General features: G+C 38.2%; 1 protein-coding gene across 24 annotated transcripts in view; it reads left to right on the top strand.

Moving 5' to 3' along the window:
* Nucleotides 1-12,756, top strand: part of CSNK1G1 (casein kinase 1 gamma 1) — a 173,684-nt gene that overhangs the window by 48,204 nt on the left and 112,724 nt on the right. For 2 of the 24 annotated variants that reach the window (XM_042988654.1, XM_042988652.1), the window contains exon 2: nt 10,047-10,151. The exons of 20 other annotated variants lie outside the window; for them this stretch is intronic. The gene's annotated coding sequence lies outside the window, so the exon portion shown is untranslated. Of the gene's footprint in view, nt 1-10,046; nt 10,152-10,786; nt 11,292-12,756 lie in introns of those variants that run through there. 2 more of the 24 variants (XM_042988655.1, XM_042988653.1) reach the window with 2 other exon arrangements.

Here is a 12,756-nt window from a genome sequence, read left to right on the forward strand (position 1 = left end):
ACAGTGTTGAATTGTGGCTTCTACTAAAGGTCTTAATCCCCTTCTGTCTAAAACTCTCCCTTTTGACTTCCTCATAAACTTTATTTCAGCAGGTCTTTTTTTCTTTGTAGCATGGCCCAAATTTGTATTTCTTTCATTCCTGTTATTGTGATGCCACCTCTAAACTGTAAGCTTTATGAGAACAAGAACTACATATATGTTGACTTCACCATTTTATCCCTGGTGACTATTCTACTTTCAGGCACATAGGAGACACTCATTAAATGTTTGTTGATTGAATTAAGAACTCCACTTTGAATAGATATAAGTGCTTGTACTTTTCCTTGTCAACAGCTGAAAATTATGCAGACTCCTTTAGTTAATTGCTGTTAATTCCTTAAAGCTCTTTTATGTGGATACAATATTTTAAAGAGTGTATATCTTCTTTTAAGACTTCAGTTTTTAGAGAAATTTTAGGTTCACAGTAAAATAGGAAGGTAGAGAGATTTATCCCTCATACACCTCTCCCCTCAACACACATAGCACTGCCATTGTCAACATCCCCCACCACAGTGATAAATTTGTTATAATTGATGAACGTACCTTGACAAATCATAATTACTCAAAGCCTGTAGTTTACATTAGGGTTCACTCTTGGTGTTGTACGTTCTGTGGTTTGGACAAATGTATAATGACATATATCCACCATTATAGTATCATACGGAATAGTTTCACTGCCTTAACAAATCCCCTGCTAGAGGAGTACATACGAGGTACACGTTACATGGAATTGAGGGGTCAGGAAAAGTTTTCCAGAGAAAGGGACATTTAAGGTAAAGGCTAAAGAGGAGCCTAAGTTAATTTAAGGGATCCAGGCTGAGCGTCTTTGGGAAGGAATGAAGTAAGTTTGGTGTTAATGTAAGGAAAGAATTGAAGCTGGGGAGGTAAGCAAGTGCCATATCAGGAAGGACTTTAAGCCACTTAAAAGATCGTACCTTTTTTCTGAGGTCATTGGAAAGCCATTGAAAGCCTTTGAGTTGGAGGATAACGTGACCAGACTTGCATTTTAGAAAGTTTCCTCACGCTACAGTGGTGAACAAATTACTATGGAGAGGTAAGATTTGAGAGGAGAAACCTGGAGCAAGGAGATCAGTTTAGAGATTCTGTTCCATCCCTCTGGGAGGCTGGTTTCTTTGCCAGGCTATATTAATCAAGATGGAGAAAGCTTATGGATGTGAATGTTATTTAAGAGCTAAAATTGACAGTTCTTTTGTCTCTTGTTTAATTCACAGGGTAGATGGTTAGTAGTATTGTGCTTTGAGATAAGATCCCAAGAAAATAAAGTAGGTTTGAAATTTTCTTAGGGAGGATGGAGGTGTTGGGAGAAATGGAAGCCAAGAGATGAATTCACTTGGTGGTGTTCAGTTTGAAGTGTCTGAATTTTTTTCATTTAGGTAGAAAACTTGTGTATGCCCCTGACTATATAAATCTCAACCTCAGGAGAAAGGTGATATAGCTGGAAGTGTAAATTAGGATGCATCAGTGTGTAAATGAATGTATGATATTGGTGCTTAGAATAATGTAGCAGTGCCTGGGAATGATGTCTTTTACATAATAAATGCTTAACAAATTTGTGATGCGTGAATGCATGTCTAGGAGCCAGGAAGTGGTCTTGAATGAGAAGAGAGACTTGGGCCAGTATTCAGAAGAAATGAAACAATTTAGGGACAGGCTGAGTAAGAAGGAGCAGACACAGAGATAGGAGGAAAGTCAGAAGAGAATGATAGCATGAACTCAAAGGGGAAATAATTTTTTTTCTTAGACTATTTAAATGTTTATTTATTTTGAGAGAGAGACAGAACATGCATGTGCGCACATGAGTAGGGAAGGGGCAGAGAGAGGGGGTACGAAGGATCTAAAAGGGGCTCTGCACTGACAGCAGCAAGCCCAATGTGGGGCTCAAACGCAGGAACTGTGAGATCTTGACCTGAACCAAAGTCGATGCTCAACTGAATGATCCACCCAGGTGCCCCAAGAATTTTTTAAGAAAGAGCAAAAGGCCACCAGTGTTAGGAGATCAAAAAGATAAGGACTGAAAAGTGTTCTTCAGATTTAACCTTAAGGTTGTGGTTTACCTGGAGAAGAGAAAGGTAATGATCGTTTGGGGGGAATGAGATTAAAAATCCTATTGTGCAGTTTTCTGTAATGAGATGGAAACAGTGAGTGAGGACAGCTCTTCAGTTTGGTTGTGTAGGGCCTATGGGAGAGGGAATGGTAGCTGGACAGGAGGTAATGACCATGGGATGAGTGTTGTGTCTTGTATTTTTAATGGGAAGGTTTTGAACCTTTGAACCTTTGAAACCTTTGTTTGGTGCTCATTTGTAGGAAATCAGGAGAGAGGAAGAAGATAAAGTTATAAGTGAGAGAGATGATACAGTGTATAAACATTATACAGTTTATAAATGATTTGCCTTGGGTGGGAGGACCACCTATTCTAGATGAGACAGGAAGAAGGTAATGTAAAGATAGGTGGCTTTGCAGACATGTTTTGCTCGTTTATGTTAGAAAATCAAGGGAATTATTTTAACTTTTTAAAATTTATTTAAGGAATCTCTGTACCCTGCATGGGGCTGAAACTCACAGTCTCGAGATCAAGAGTCACATGCTGTTCTAAGCCAACCAGACACCCATTATGATTTTTTTTAATAACTAAAATAGTATATGCCTATTTAAAATTACAGTTGACTTTTGATTTTGGCTCAGGTCACGATCCCAGAGTTGTGGAATCAAGCCCTGAGTTGGGCTCTACACTGAGCATGGAGCCTGCTTTAGGTGCTTTCTCTCTCTCTCTCTCTCTGCCCCTCTGTCCTGCTTGCACGTACTCACTCTCTCTCAAAAAAAAAAAAAAAAAAAGAATCAATAAAAAATAAAATAAAATTATAGTTGACCTTTGAATAATGTGGAAGTTAGGGGTGCCAGCCCTCCAGTACAGTTGAGAATCTGCCTGTAACTTTTGACTGCCCCAAAACATATCTACTAATAGTCTGCTGTTTACCACAAGCCTTACCAATAACATAAACAATTGACACAGATTTTGTGTGTTGTATGTATTATGTACTGTATTCTTTTTTTTTTTAATTTTTTTTTTTAACATTTATTCATTTTTGGAGACAGAGAGACAGAGCATGAGCGGGGAAGGGGCAGAGAGAGAGGGAGACACAGAATCTGAAGCAGGCTCCAGGCCCTGAGCTGTCAGCACAGAGTCCAACGCGGGGCTCAAACTCACAAACTGTGAGATCATGACCTGAGCCGAAGTCGGACGCTCAACCGACTGAGCCACCCAGGCGCTCCTGTACTATTCTTAAAGTAAGCTAGAGAAAAAAATATTGAAATCATGAGGAAGAGAAAATACATTTACAACATTGTACTATATTTATTGAAAAAAAAGTCCTTGTATAAGTAGACCCATGCAGTTTGAACCCTGTTGTTCAAGGATTGACTGTATTATTATTAACTGAAGTCCATAGTTTACATTAGAATTCAGTCATTGTGTTACTTATTTTATGGGTTTTCTAACAGATAATATGTATCTACCATTACAGTATTCTTAGAATAGTTTCACTTCTCTAAAAATCCCCTCTACCTTTTCATCCTTTTCTCCCTTTGTCCCCTGAAGCCCTAGCAACCACTGATCTTTTTACTGTGTCCATAATTTTTCCTTTTCCAGAATGTCAAATAGTTGGAATCATATATATAGTATTTTCAGATTAGTTTCCTTCACTTAGCAATATTCTTTTAAGTTTCCTCTATTTCTTTTCATGGCTTGATACCTTATTTATTTTTATCATTGAATAATATTCCTTTACATGGCCATATCATAATTTATCCATTTACCTATTGAAAGACATCCTGATTGCTTCCAATTTTTGGTGATTTCACATATAAACATTTACTATGTTTACTGCTCTAAACATTATGTGAAGGTTTTTGTATGGACTTAAGTTGTCTGTTCTTTTGAATAAGTTCCAAGGATTGTTGGATCATATATTAAGAATATGTTTGGGGCGCCTGGGTGGCTCAGTCGGTTCAGTGCCGACTTCGGCTCAGGTCACGATCTCGCGGTCCGTGAGTTCGAGCCCCACCTCGGGCCCCTGTGCTGACAGCTCAGAGCCCGGAGCCTGTTTCAGATTCTGTGTCTCCCTCTCTCTGACCCTCCCCCATTCACGCTCTGTCTCTCTCTGTCTCAAAAATTAAATAAACGTTAAAAAAAAAAAAAAGAATATGTTTAATTTTGTAAGAGACTGCCAAACTGTCTTCCAATGCGGTTGTACCATTTTGCATTCCAAGCAGCAGTGAATGAGAGTTCCTGTTGCTCCACATCCTCACCGGCATTTGGCATTGTCAGTGTTTTGGGTTTTCATCATTGTAATAGTATAGTGGTACCTCATTTGAATTTGCAGTTCCCTAATGGCATATGATGTTGAGCATCTTTTCATATGCTTAATTGTGACCTGTATATCTTTGTGAGGTGTCTGTTCAGATCATGTGCCCATTTTTTTTTTTTTTTAAAGTTTACTTTTGAGAGGGCAGGAGGGGCAGAGAGTCAGAGACAGAAGATACTAAGCAGGCTCTGTGCTGAGAGTGGAGAGCCCAATGTGGGGCTTCATCTCATGAACTGTGAGATCGTGATCTGAGCTAAAATCAGATGCTTAACTGACGAAGCCACCCAGGCATCCCTCCTTTGCCCATTTTTAAAGCAGGTTTGTTTTCTTGTTTAGTTTCAAGTTTTTTGTGTCTTTTGGATAACAGTCTTTTCTCAGATATTTGTTTTGTGAATATTTCTCCCAGTCTGTAGCTTGTCTTTTCATTCTTTTGACAGTGACTTTTGCAGAGCAGAAGTTTTTAATTTTAATTAAATCGAACTTACCAATTTTTTCTTTCATGGATTGCAGTTTGGTGATGTGTATGAGAAATCATTGCCAAACCCTAAGGTCACTTAGATTTTATCTATAATATCTTCTAATAGTTTTATAGTTTTGTGTTTTACATTTAGATCTATGATTCATTTAGAGTTAATTTTTGTGATAGGTATGAGGTCTGTGTCTAGATTCACTTTTTTTGCATGTAGTGGCCATTTTTTCCGGCACCATTTTTAGAAGAGACAATCCTCTGCTGAATTGCCTTTGCTCCTTTATCAAAGATCAGTTTGATTACATTTGTGTGGGTCTATTTCTGGGCTTTTTGTTCTGTTCCATTGATCGGTTTGTCTATTCTTTTGCCTATACCGCACTGTCTTGATTACTGTAGCTTTGTAGTGAGTCTTGAAGTTGAGTAGTGTTGGTTGTCTTTCTTCTTCTCTTTGAAATATGTGTTAGCTATTTTGGGTCTTTTGCCTTTTCATACAGACTTTAGAGTTACTTTGTCAGTACTCAAAAGATAACTGGCTAAGAATATATTTTTTTAATAGTAAAAGTTTTTTCTAAATGGGGAGATGTGGGGAAAATGTAAGGTACAGAGCACTGAAAATGTTCAAATGGGCTTGGGCTTCATTCCAGTCTAAGGTAATGACAGGAAGCTCCTGAACTTGCTTCCTCCCATGGACACATCAAATCTATAGCTACACACAGAAGAATTCCCTCTGAAAGGAATTCAGAAACTAGTTGAACAACTCCAATACATTGAGTGAATGAGGAAAAAATCCCACATCGAAATGGATAGGAAAGACTGAGACACATTCTTTCTATAAACCCCACCCCTGGCACAGCAACATACAAATTAGGAGGGAACTCACAATTCCCAGCTTCTCCCTGAGGAGTAAGGGTTTGCAGTCAAAATCTAGTGCCTCAAAATTTAAGGCTTCTGTCTGACAAATGGGATCCCAACACACCTAGCTCTGAAAGCCAGTGGAGCTTGTGTCCATAGGACCCAAAGACTGTAGCAAACAAACAGTGCCTAAGAGCCCGCTGAGGAATCTGCTATGGCTATCCACACTATGGCTCAGTGCAGAGGCAAAAGACAGAAATGCCCATCTCCTGGTCTTTACCTGAAAGAGGACTGTTTGTTTACTTGAAAAGCTGCTGCCTGAGAGTCATGCTTCTGATTTAACACACATCTAGGGACAGACCACAATCCTCCATGCAGACCTGGGAGGCTGGCAGGTGCCACTTCTACATTCTCCCTCCGACCCACTCCCTGTTACCAGTGTCTACTTAGGATGAGTTTCTGTAATCATCTGGTGCCCTGGCCTTTGTGACTACTGCCTGGGGGTGTGCACCCCTTGATTTCCTGAGTCTGGTGGCCAGCAGGACTTGTGTTTGTGAGTCCCACAAGACTATAACAGTTTTTAGCTGACTATCGCCCCCAGGAATGAGTGGATAGGAAGTGTACTGAAAATCCCAGCTCTCAGTCTCCCTGAAAGAGACCTACTTTCATACTTTAAAAGCTGTTACTTGAAGGTCCGGCTTCTAGTTAGGTCCGGCTTCTAGTTAGCCTTCATCGAAATGCTGACTAAGAGCTTCTCCTTTGAGACACAGACAGGTCTTGGCACATCCTCAACTACTGAGAACCATTAAGAACAAATAAGGTGGCTTGGACAATCACAAAGATTTCAGAAAAAACTAAGAGCTAGGGCCTGGCTGAGTAATGAGGTTCATCTCCTGCAGGAGACTACTCTGTCAAGATTGGGAGGGGTAGGTGTTTATCCATTACACAGAAACCAGTGAAGTCAAGGAAAATGAAGAAACAGGAGTATTTTATGAACAAAAGAACAAGATAACACTTGAGAAACCGATAAGTGATTTACCTGATAAAGATTTCAAAATAATGGTCATAAAGATGGTCACTGAAGTCAGAAATCCTTTGGAATTGAAGGAGTGATAGTTTCTAGACAAGCAGAAATTGAAGGATTGATTGAAGGAGTTCAGGGCACCTGGGTGGCTCAGCCATTCAGTGTCTGACTCATGAGTTCAGCTCAGGTCATGAGCTGAGGGTCATGGGATCAAGCCTCACATCAGGCACCATGCTGAGCTTGGAGCCCTCTTAGAGTTCTCTCTTTTCATCTTTTCTGCCCCAACCCCCCCCCCCCCGAAAATAAATAAATAAACTAACAGGAAGCCATATGAATGTATAAATCTCATTGGTAAAGGTAAATATATAGTTAAATCCAGAATACTGTAATGTTGTAATGGTATAGGTAAATCACATATATCTAGTGTGAAGGTTAAAAGAGAAAAGTAGCTGGGTGTCTGGGTGGCTCAGTCATTTAAGCATCGGGCTCTTGATTTCGGCTCGGGTTATGATTTCATAGTCTGTGAGTTTGAGCCCTGCATCAGGCTCTGTGCTGACCGTGTGGAACCTGTTAGGAATTCTCTCTCTCCCTTTCTCTCTGCCCCTCCCCCACTTATGCACACGTTCTCTCTCTCTTTCTCAAAATAAATTTAAAAAACTGAACATTTAAAAGAAATCACTTACATTTAAAGAAAAAGAAATGTAGTAAAAATAACAAGCTACAATAATTTCTTTCTTTAATGTTTATTTTAAATAATAAGTTATTGTAGCCCCAAGCTACAGTAATTTCTTAATGGATACACAAGGTAAAAAGATGTAAATTGTGGAATCAAAAACATGGAAGGGGGGTGCCTGGGTGGTTGGGTTGGTTATACATCTGACTCTTGATTTCAGCTCAGGTCATGATCTCACAGTTTGTGAATTCAAGCCCTGCCTTGGGCTCTGCGCTGTTGGGTCTGCTTGGGATTCTCTCTCTCTCCTCTTTGCCTGTGCTCTCTCTTGCGTGTTCTCTCTCTCTCTCCCTCTCTCTCTCTCTCAAAATAAACTTAAAAAAATAAAGGAGTGAGTAAAAATATAAAGCTTTAGTGTACATTTTACGTTATCAGCTTAAAATAGACTATTATATAGAATATATAAGTCTCATTGCAACTATAAAGCTGAAACCTATAATAGATACTTGAAAGAGGAAGTAAAAGGAATCTAAGCATACACTAAAGAAAATCGTCAAGTCACAAAGGAAGAGACAAAGAATAAGAAAGGAACAAAGGAAAAAAACCAAAAACCAAAAAACAAAACAAAGGAACAAAGGAATTGCAAAACAGCCAGATAACAGTTAACAAAATGATAATAGTAAGTCCATATATATCAATAATGACTTTAAATATAAACGGACTAAACTCCCCAATCAAAAGACATGTAGTGGGTTAATGGATAAAAAGATAAGACCCAATTATATGCTGCCTATAGGAGATACATCTGGTTTAAGGACACACACAAATGGAAAGTGAAGAGATGTTAAAAGATAATCCGTACGAATGGAAAACAAAAGAAAGCAGTGGTAGCTATACTTATGGTCAGACAAAACAGACATTAAGACAAATACTGTAATAAGAGATGAGGTCATTATATAATGGTAATGTTCAGTCCAACAAGATGATAGAACTTTTGTAAATATTTATGCACCCAACATCGGAGCTCTTGAATATGTATCAATATTAATAGACCTGAAAGGAGAAATAGGAACACAATAATAGTGTGGGACTTCAGTACCCCACTTGCAATAATGGATGGATCATCCAGACAGATATTCAGTAAGTAAACATTGGACTTGAAGTATATACTAGACCAGATAGACTTAATAGATTTACACAACGTTCCATTCAACAGCAGCAGGATATGCTTCTTCTCAACCACACACAGAATATTCTCTAGGATAATATGTTAGGTCACAGAACAAATTTTAATGAGCTTAAGAAGACTGAAAGCATATCGAGCATCTTTGCAGACCACAATGGCATGAAACTAGATATCAATTACAAGGAAAAATAGAAAATTCAGAAATATGTGGAGATTAAACAACACACTCCTGAAAAATCAATGAGTCAAAGAAGAAATCAGCGTAGTACTGGAAGACCTAGCCAGAGCAATTAGTCAAGGAAAAGAAATCAAAAGGCATCTAAATTGGAAAGGAAGAAGTAAAATTGTCACTGTTTGCAGTTGACCTGATACTATGTATAGAAAACCCTAAAGTCTCTATGAAAAAAACTTTAGAACTAATCAACAAATAGTTGCAGGATACAAAATGAATGTACAAAAATCCACATCTCTCTGCAGTAATGAACTGTCAGAAAGAGGAATTTTTAGGGGTGCCTGGGTGGCACAATCAGTTAAGCGTCTGACTCTTGATTTCAGTTCAGGTCATGATCTCATGGTTCATGAGATTGAGCCCTGCATCAGGCTCAGAGCTGAGCACAGAGCCTGCTTGGGATTCTCTCTCTCCCTTTCTGTGTTCCCCTCCTCTGCTGTCTCTCTTGCTCTCAAAGTAAGTAAGTAAGGAAGGAAGGAAGGAAGTAAATAAATAAATAAGAGGGGTTTTTAAAAGTCCCATTTATAACTGTATGAAAAAGAATAAAATACCTGGTAATAAATTTAATCAGGAAGGTGAAACTGAAAACTGTGAGACATTTAAAGAAAGAAATTGAAGAAGACACAAATAAATGGAAAGATATTCCATTCTCATGGATTGGAAGAATTAATATTGTTAAAATGTGCATACTACCCAAAGTGATCTACAGATTCAATGCAATCTGTATCAAAATTCCAATGGCAGTTTTCACAGAAATAGAAAAAGTAATCTTAAAAATTTGTATAGAACCATGAAAGACCCCAAATAGTCTCAACAATCTTGACAAAGAACAAAACCGGAAACATCATACTTTTGGATTCCAAACTGTAATACAGAGTTATAGTAATCAACATGGTATTGGGCTAAAAACAGACACATAGATCAGCAGAACAGAATAGAGATCCCTGAAATAAGCCCATGCATATATGGTCAACTAATTTGTAAGAAAGGAGCCAAGAATATACAATAGAGAAATGATAGTTTCTTCAGTAAATGGTGATAGAAAAACTGGACCCCTGTCTTACATCACAGAAAACAACTCAAAATTGATGATAGTCTTGAATGTAAGACCTGAAACTGCAAAACTCCTAGAAGAAAACATAGGGGTAAGCATCTTCACATTGGTCCTGACAATAATTTTTTTTTTTTTTATTAGTTGACAGACTAAGCAAAGGCAACGAAAAGCAAAAATAAACAAGTGGGACTACATCAAACTAAAAAGCTTCTGCACAGTAAAGGGAGCCATCAATAAAAGGAAAAGGTAACCTACTGAATGGAGAAAATATTTGCAAATCATATATCTGATAAGTGGTCAATATCTAAAATATATTAAAAAATCAAACAAGTCAGTCAAAAAAATCTGATTAAAAATGGGCAGAGGAACTGAAAAGACATTTTTCCAAAGAAAACATACAGGTGGCCAACAGGTATATGGAAAGATGCTCAATATTATTAATCCCAGGGAAATGCAAATCAAAACCACAATGAAGTAACACTTCACACCTGTTAAAATGACTGTCGTCAAAATGATAAATAAAAAGTTGGTAAGGATGTGGAGAAAAGGGAACCCTTGTGCACTGTTGGTGGAAATGTAAATTGGTACACCTGCTGTAGGAAACAGTAAGAAAGTTCCTCAAGAAATTAAGAGATAACTTTACCCCCATGTTCGTTGCAGCATTATGTGCAATAGCCAAGACATAGAAACAGGCTAAGTGCCCATCAACAGATAAGTGAACAAACAAGGTGAAGTGTACGTGTGTAATACACACATACACACATATGCACACACACGATACTATTAAGCCATAAAAATAAATACTGCCATTCATGGCAATGTGAATGGACCTTGAGGGCATTATCCTAAGTGAAATAAGACAGAGTAAAACAAATACTGTATGATCTCACATGTATGGAATGTAAAAAACCTGAACTCAGAACAGCAGATTGGTGTTGCCTGAGGCAGGGGGCAGGAGGTAGGAGTGGGTGTGGGAAGGGTTGTGAAGGTGGTTAAAAGGTATAGTGGTCCCCCACCTTATCTGCAAGGGATAAGTTCCAGGACCCCCAGTAGATGCCTGAAATCATGGATAGTACTGTACCCTATATATGCTGTATTTTTTCCTATACATACATACCTCCGATAAAGTTTATCAGTTAGGCACACTAAGAGATTAGCAACAATAGCTGACAGTAATAGAGGTTACATGAATATCATTCCTCCTGCCAGTCTTACTGTACTGTGTTCACTCTTTTTATTCTTGTGATGATGTGAGATGATCAGGTGCTTACATGATGAGATGAAGTGAATGACATAGGCATTATGATGTAGCCTTAGGCTTCTATTGACCTTCTGATGATATGGCAGAAGGAAGATTATCCCCGCCTAGATGGAAGTTGACTGTAGGTAACTGAAACTATGGTTAAGGGGGACACCGGGAGACTCCTGTACAAACTTCCAATGATAAGATAAATAAGTTTTGGGAATGTAATGTACTGCATGGTGACTATAGTTAACACTGTATTTTATATTTGAGATTGCTAAGAGGGTGATCTTAAAACTGAAAAAATAGGGGCACCTGAGTGTCTCAGTCAGTTAAACGTCTAGCTTCAGCTCAGGTCATGATCTCACGGTTCATGGGTTTGAGCCCCATGTTGGGCTCTGTGCTGACAGCTCAGAGCCTGGAGCCTGCATTGGATTTTGTGTCTCCCTCTCTCTCTGCCCCTCCCCTGCTCACGCTCTGTCTCTCTCCCTCTCTCTCTCTCAAAACTAAATAAACATTAAAATAAATTAAAAAACTGAAAAAATAATCATTAGGTGAAAATAGACGGAGCAGTGAGGGATAGGGTGGTAAGAATGAGAAACATTTGGGAGACATTAATAATTGGAATTTGTGGAAAAGAGAAACAGTAATATTATTAGGATCTGTAAACACTGTTCTTCCCTTTAATAATAGCACTCCAATAATGTGGCTAAAAAGTAAATCAATTTTGGTCATTTGTTAGGTTAATTAAAGTGATGTTCTTACTGTGTCTTTTTTTTTTTAAGCTAAAATGACTTATAAGACTTTGATTTGTCCTTAAATTGTCTTTTAATTTTTTTTGTTGTTGTGTAAGTTTTGACATTCTTTTGGCACACACACACATACAAGCACATGCACATATACAGATAGCATTTTTACTGAGCAGTTAGTCAATACCTTCTTTAGGTGTGATGCTGCTCTTGAAATTTATTCTGTGTTCTAAATGTGAGGAGCTTACAGTGAGAATTTTGATACCGTTGCATGCGCTCTTGGCCACGTGACACAAAGGGAATTTTGCTCTGGGCTCTGAGAAGAATTTTCATCCTTACCAAGAAAAAGATACATGACAAGAAAGTCTTTTGCTTTGCACTTTCTTTTCTGTTTTGGTTACTGGTGTGAGAAGTGATATCTGAAGCTGAAACTTGTGACTGAGAGGCCACAAGCCTTAGCACCAAAGCTAGTACGTGGTAGATGAAAGAACAGCAGAAGGGTTTGGTCACTTCAGAGACTCTTTAAGTAAACATACAGTTACCATACGATCCAGCAGTCCTTCACCTCCAAGCAATTTCATCCTAAATTATCTCAGAAAAGAGAGATTGAGATGCCTGTCTCTTGTCTTGACTATCAACAAAGACCATGTGTGTTTGGCTTTAAAATTTAAGTATGTTACAAGCCTCATTTTGACAGTGCCAATATATGAGAATCTGAAATAACAACCAGTAATTCAGTGATTTATTTTCTCTTAACAGTCACAGCTGTAATTCTTTAAACATTGTCTTGTGGTTTTATAGTATGGTTCCAGTTTTTTAGACTTCATGCAGCTTCTCAAAATACTGTTACATAAATCAG

The sequence above is a fragment of the Panthera tigris genome, chromosome B3 (genome assembly GCF_018350195.1).
Source record: "Panthera tigris isolate Pti1 chromosome B3, P.tigris_Pti1_mat1.1, whole genome shotgun sequence".
NCBI lineage: Eukaryota > Metazoa > Chordata > Mammalia > Carnivora > Felidae > Panthera > Panthera tigris.